Genomic DNA, 7,497 nt, shown 5'->3' on the forward strand with positions numbered 1-7,497 from the left:
CCAGGCTGGAGTACAGTGGTGAGATAATAGTTCACTGCCACCTCAAACTCCTGGATGGTAGTGATCCTCCTGCCTTAGCCTTCTGAGTAGCTTGGACTACAGGCAGGTGCCACCACTTTCAGCTAAATTTTTTTTCCATGGAGATGGGGTCTCAGGCTGGTCTTGAACCCCTGGGCTCAAGTGATCCTCCAACCTCAGCCTCCTGAGCAGCTAGTTCTTTGCTTTTCCAGTGGAATATATTATTTCGCAGAGCATATTTCATTGTCTGCATGGACCCCAGTTGGTTTATTCACCCACTTACTTATCGACATCTTAGTTACTTCAAAGCTGACCTGGTACATAATTATTACTGGTCCCCTTGCGGAGCACAGCAGGGCGTCTTTGGCTTGTGGTGAACACGAGAGGGCGCGTGAACCCCCTTTCTCTACCAGGTGAGTGTTAAACCTCTTTCCCACCTGCACTAATTTGTGGTTCCTTGCAGACAGGCCTGATCTGGTGTTTGCCCCGAGTGAGAGTTGATCTGGAAACCATTTGTGGGAAAATTAAGTTAGACTTCCTTCCATTGAAATACAGTGCAGGGGCTGGGCACACTGGCTCATGCCTGTAATTCCAGCACTTTGGGAGGCCTGGGCAGGCGGATCACCTGACGTCAGGAGTCCGAGACCAGACGGGCCAGCATGGCAAAACCCTGTCTCCACTAAAAATACAAAAAAAAAAAAAATTAGCCAGGCATGATGGCATACGCCTGTAATCCCAGTCACTGGGGAGGCAGAGGCAGGTGAATTGCTTGAACTTGGAAGGCAGAGGTTGTAGTGAGCTGATATCTTGCTGCTGTGCTCCAGCCTCAGTGCCAGAACCAGACTTCGTCCCCAAAGATAAAAGAAAGAAAGCTGGGCGCGGTGGGTGGCTCATGCCTGTAATCCCAGCGCTTTGGGAGGCTGAGGCGGGTGGATCACGAGGTCAAGGGATCGAGACCATCGTGGTCAACAAGGTGAAACCCCGTCTCTACTAAAAATACAAAAATTAGCTGGGCATGGTGGCGCGCACCTGTAGTCCCAGCTACTCGGGAGGCTGAGGCGGGAGAATTGCTTGAACCCAGGAGGCGGAGGTTGCGGTGAGCCGAGATCACGCCATTGCACTCCATACTGGGTAACGAGCGAAACTCTGTCTCAAAAAAAAAAAAAAAATGCCAGGGCCAGGCTCAGTGACTCACACCTGTAATCCCAGCACTTTGGAAGGCCCAGGTGGGTAGATTCTGAGGTCAGGAGTTTGAGACCCACCTGGCCAACATGGCAAAACCCCATCTCTACTAAAAACACCCACAAAAATTTAGCTGGGCATGGTGGTACATGACTATAATCCCAGCTACTCGGGAGGCTGAAGCAGGAGAATTGCTTGAACCAAGGAGTCGAAGGTTGCAGTGAGCTGAGATGGTGCCACTGCACTCCAGCCTGGTGACAGAGTGCGACTCTGTCTCAATAAATAAAATATATAAATATAAAAAATTAGCTAAGTGAGGTAGTGTGTTCCTGTAGTCCCAGCTACTTGGGAGGCTCTGTGGAGAGTCACCTGAGCCTAGGAGGTTGATGCCACAGTGAGCCATTATCATCTTACTGCACTCCAGCCTGGGTGAAGAAAGTGAGACCCTGTCTCAAAAAAAAAAAAAGAGGGAGAGATAACATGTCACACCCAGCTAGTAAAACAAAACAAGGCTGCTGGGTGTTGCGGCTCACACCTGTAATCCCAACACTTTGGGAGGCCAAGGGAGGAGGATTGCTGGAGCCCAGGAGTTTGAGACCATCATGGGCGACAGAGTGAGACCCTATCCCTAAAAAACAATTTTTTTTTTTCTTGACATGGAGTCTTGCTCTGTGGCCCAGGCTGGAGTGCAGCGGCACGATCTCGGCTCACTGCAACCCCTGCCTTGTGGATTGAGGCAATTCTTTTTGTTTGTTTGTTTGGGATGGAGTTTCGCTCTTGGTACCCAGGCGGGAGTGTAATGGCATGATCTCGGCTCACCGCAACCTCCTCCTCCTGGGTTCAGGTAATTCTCCTGCCTCAGCCTCCTGAGTAGCTGGGATTACAGGCAGGCACCACCATGCCCAGCTAAATTTTTGTGGGTATTTTTAGTAGCGATGGGGTTTTGCCATGTTGGCCAGGTGGGTCTCAAACTCCTGACCTCAGAATCTACCCACCTGGGCCTTCCAAAGTGCTGGGATTACAGGTGTGAGTCACTGAGCCTGGCCCTGGCATTTTTTTTTTTTTTTGAGACAGAGTTTCGCTCGTTACCCAGTATGGAGTGCAATGGCGTGATCTCGGCTCACCGCAACCTCCGCCTCCTGGGTTCAAGCAATTCTCCCGCCTCAGCCTCCCGAGTAGCTGGGACTACAGGTGCGCGCCACCATGCCCAGCTAATTTTTGTATTTTTAGTAGAGACGGGGTTTCACCTTGTTGACCACGATGGTCTCGATCCCTTGACCTCGTGATCCACCCGCCTCAGCCTCCCAAAGTGCTGGGATTACAGGCGTGAGCCACCGCGCCCAGCGGATTGAGGCAATTCTTGTGCTTCAGCCCTCCAGGTAGCTGGGATTACAAACATAAGCCACCATGTCCGGCTAGTTTTTTTTTTTTTTTTTTTTTTTTTGAGACAGAGTTTCACAGTGTCACCCAGGCTGGAGTGCAGTGGCATGATCTCAGCTCACTGCAACCTTCACCTCCCAGGTTCAAGCAATTCTCATGCCTCAGCCTTCTGAGTAGCTGGGATAACAGGCATACACCACCCCATCTGGCTAATTTTTGTATTTTTTTTTTAAGACCGGGTTTCACCATGTTGGTCAGGCTAGTCTTGAACTCCTGACCTCAGGTGGTCCGCCCACCTTGACCTCCAAAGTGCTTGGATTACAGGCGTGAGCCACTGCGCCTGGCCATTTTTGTATTTTTAGTAGAGGCAGGGTTTCACCATGTTTGCCAGGCTGGTCTCAAACTCCTGACCTCAAGTGATCTGCCCAACTTGGCCTCCCAAAGTGCTGGGATCACCAGCATGAGCCACTGCACCTGGCCTAGTTTTTGTATTTTTAGTAGAGACGAGGTTTCACCATGTTGGCCAGGCTGGTCTCGAACTCCTGACCTCAGGTGGTCCCCACCTCTTGTCCTCCCAAAGTGCTGGGATTACAGGTATAAGCCATCGCACCCAGCCAAAAAAAAAATTTTTTTTTAATTCACTGGGTGTGGTGGCCCATGCCTGTGGTCCCAGCTACTTGGGAGGCTGAAGAGGGAGAACCACTTAAGCCCAGGAAGTTGAGGCTGTGGTGAGCGTTTTTGTGTTTTTGGAGACCCTCCAAGAAAAAAAAGAATAGCTTCCTTCAGTGCAGATGTCTGCTGTCAGCTGATGGTCATTTGTGTCTGTCTTTTTCTATTTGTGCCATACTGCTTTCCACAGTGGCTGCACCATTTTGCATTCCTATCAACCATGTTGCACAGGCTCCAGTGTCTCCACATTCTCAGCGGTGCTTGTTTTTTCTGTTGTGTTTTGTTTGGGTGGGAAGTGGAATCTCATTGTGTGCATTTCCCTGATGATAAGTGCTGTTGAGAAAAGATTTCTTACTTAGAATTTTTTTTTTTTTTTAGATGTAATCTCGCTCTGTCATTCAGGCTGGAGTGCAGTGGTGTGATCTTGGCTCATTGCAATCTCTGCCTCCTGGGTTCAAGCAATTATCCTGACTCAGCCTCCTGAGTAGCTGGGATTACAGGCACATGCCACCAAGCCTGGCTAATTCTTCTTTTTGAGACCGAGTCTCACTTGGTCACCCAGGCTGGAGTGCAAGGGCATGATCTCCACTCCCTGCAACCTCTGCCTCCCAGGTTCAAGTGATTCTCCTGCCTCAGCCTCCCAAGTAGCTGGGATTACAGGCATATGCCACCACACCCAGCTATTTTTTGTATTTTTTAGTAGAGACAGCGTTTTACCATATTGGTCAGGCTGGTCTCAAACTCCTGACCTTAGTTGATCCACCCGCCTCAGCCTCCCAAAATGCTGGGATTACAGGCATAAGCCACCATACCCAGACTAATTTTTGTGTTTTTGGTAGAGACAGGGTTTCACCGTGTTGGCCAGGCTGGTCTCCAACTCCCGACTTAAGGTGATTCCCCCCACCTTGGCCTCCCAAAGTGCTGGGATTACAGGTATGAATCCCCAAGGCCTGCCCTGGATTTCACAAATTTTCATTGCCTTATTTCTCTGATGCCTTCAAAAATATTTTAAGGTGAAGGCTGGGCATGGTGCCTCACGCCTGTAATCCCAGCACTTTGGGAGGCCAAGCCTGGTGAATCACTTGAGGCCAGGCATTCTAGACCATCACTTCTCTACTAAATATACAAAAATTAGCCGGTCATGGTGGTGCACAACTGTATTTCCAGGTACTCCAGAGGCTGAAGCGTGAGAATTGCTTGAACCCAGGACACTGAGGTTGTAATAAGCTAAAATTGCACCACTGTACTCCTGCCTGGGTGACAGAATAAGACTCCATCTCAGAAAAAAAAAAGTGAGGTGGGCATGGTGGCTCACCTCTATAATTCCAGTGATTTGGAAGGTCAGGGTGGGAAGATTGATTGAGGCCAGGAGGTCAAGACCAGCTTGGGCAGCATAGTAAGAACCACCTCTACAAAAGAAAATGGGCCAGGTTTGGTGGCTCACACCTGTAATCCCAGCACTTTGGGAGGCTGAGGTGGGCGGATCACAAGGTCAGGCATTCAAGACCACCCTGGCCAATATGGTGAAACCCCATCTCTACTAAAAATACAAAAAATTAGCTGGGTGTGGTGGTGCACGCCTGTAGTCCCAGCTACTCAGGAGGCTGAGGTGGGAGAATCATTTGAACCCGGGAGGCAGAGGTTGCAGTGAGCCAAGGTCATGCCACTGCATGCCAGCCAGGGCAACAGAGCAAGACTCTGTCTCAAAAAAAAAAAAAAAGAAAAAGAGAAAGAAATTAAACAACTCGTTTTGTCCACTATTTCTCAAGCAGGGGAAATTCTGACCCCCTGAAATATTTCACAATATCTGGTGACATTTCTAGTTGTCAGAACTGGAATGGAGGAGGGGTGTTACTGGAATCTAATGAGCTGCTAAACATTCTACCCTGTACAGGAAATCCCCCCACAACCAAGAAGTAACTAAGCCAAAATGCCTAAAATGCCAAAATTTAAATTCCTGGAATAGCTCTTCTAGTTCTCAGCAGGAAGGTAGACGACACAGCCTGGTTTGCTAGCAGATATTCAATCTAACAAACAAAATCTTCATCATTAGAAATAAAAATAAGGCTGGGTGTGGTGGCTCACGCCTGTAATCCCAATACTTTGGGAGGCTGAGGTGGGTGGATCGCCTGAGGTTGGGAGTTCAAGACCAGCCTGGCCATTATGGCGAAACCCCATCAAAAAAAAGAAGAAAAAAATAAAAAATACAAGAAAGCAAAGCTGGGCATGGTGGCTCACACCTATAATCCCAACACTTTGGGAGGCCAAGGCAGACAGATTGCTTGAGCCCAGGAGTTCAAGACCTGTGTGGGCCACATAACGAGACCCTCTTTACAAAAAAATACAAAAATTAGTTGGGCATGGTAGGTAGAGCCTGTAGCCCTAGCCACTCGGGAGTCTTAGGTGGGAAGATTGCCTGAACCCTGAAGGCGGAGGTTGCAGTGAGCTGAGATCACACCACTGCACTCCAGCTGGGAGACAGGGAGACTGAGTCTCAAAATAAATAAACAAATAAAATAAATAAGGCCAGGTGTGGTGGCTTGCACCTGTAATCCCAGCACATTGGGAGGCCAAGGCAGGTGGATCACCTGAGGTCGGGAGTTCAAGACCAGCCTGGTCAACATGGAGAAACCCTGTCTCTACTAAAAGTACAACATTAGCTGGACATGGTGGCGCATGCCTGTAATCCCAGCTACTCAGGAAGCTGAGGCAGGAGAATCACTTTCACTTGAACCCAGAAGGCAGATGTTGTGGTGAGCTGAGATTGCGCCATTGCATTCCAGCCTGGACAACAAGAGCAAAACTCTGTCTCAAAAAAAAAAAAAAAAAAAAAAGAATGTAGAGTAAGAAGCTATTGGGAGAGCTTAGTGCTGGGGAGAGACAGGCTGTCCTACCGAATAAGGTGACAGGAGAAGGTGAGATGGGAACAAATGTCTGAAGGACAGACAGGAAGGAGGAGCCATGTGGGCATCTGGGAGAAATAATGCTTCAGACAGAGGGAACAGCAGGTGCAAAGGCCCATGGATGGACCATGCCTGGCAGGCTGGAGAAACAATGAGACCAGTGTGGCCAGGGTGAATGGGGACTAGGGGAGGGCAGGATGGGGACCTTCTGGGCCCTGGTAGGGATTTCTGGCTTAGGTCACTGTAGCTGCTGGCCCAAGAAAATTCCAGAGGGTCTGATTTCAAAAGCAAGAAATGCTGTCTTCACCTTGCACCAGAAAAATAATTTATGGGGGCTAGGCACAGTGGTTCACACCTGTAATCCCAACACTTTGGGAAGCTGAGGTGGGCGGCTCACGAGGTCAGCGGTTCGAGAGCAACCTGACCAACATGGTGAAACTCCATCTCTTAAAAAAAATTTAAAACTTAGCTGGGCGCAGTGGTGTGCACCTATAGTCCCAGCTACTCGGGAGGCTGAGGCAGGAGAATCGCTTAAACCCAGGAAGCAGAGGTTGCAGTGGGCCAAGATCACCACTGTACTCCACCACCCTGGGCTACCGAGTGAGACTCCTTCTCAATAAAAGAGGAAGGAAGGAAGGGAAAGAAGGAGTGGGGGGGGAGGGAGGGAAGGAAGGAAGGAAGGAAGGAATTTATGACTTCTTTCACTCCATTGTGTTGGATATTTTAAGTATAAAGAAAAATCTTGACTGGGCACATTGGCTCATATCTCTAATTTCAGTGCTTTGGTAGATAGAGAAAGAAAGATGGCTTGAGCCTAGGAGCTCAAGACCAGCCTGGGGCTGGGTGTGGTGACTCATGCCTGTAATCCCAGCACTTTTCAAGACCTTCCTGGCAGGGAGATCAGTTGAGGCCAAGAGTTGGAGACCAACCTGGCTAACGTGTTGAAACCCTGTCTCTACTACAAATACAAAATTAGCCGGATCTGGTGGTACATGCCTGTAATCCCAGCTACTCCGGAGGCTAAGGCAGGAGAATTGCTGGAACCCAGGAGGTGAAGGTTGCAGTGAGCTGAGACTGTGCCACTGCACTCCAGCCTGAGCGATAGAGCGAGACTGCATCTCAAAAAAAAAAAAAAGAGGCCGGGCGCGATGGCTCATGCCTGTAATCCCAGCACTTTGGGAGGCCGAGGCAGGTGGATCACGAGGTCAAAAGATCGAGACCATCCTGGTCAACATGGTGAAACCCCGTCTCTACTAAAAATACAGAAAATTGGACCGGGCGCCGTGGCTCACGCCTGTAATCCCAGCATTTTGGGAGGCCGAGGCGGATGGATCACGAGGTCAAA

This window comes from Callithrix jacchus, chromosome 22 (genome assembly GCF_049354715.1).
Source record: "Callithrix jacchus isolate 240 chromosome 22, calJac240_pri, whole genome shotgun sequence".
NCBI lineage: Eukaryota > Metazoa > Chordata > Mammalia > Primates > Cebidae > Callithrix > Callithrix jacchus.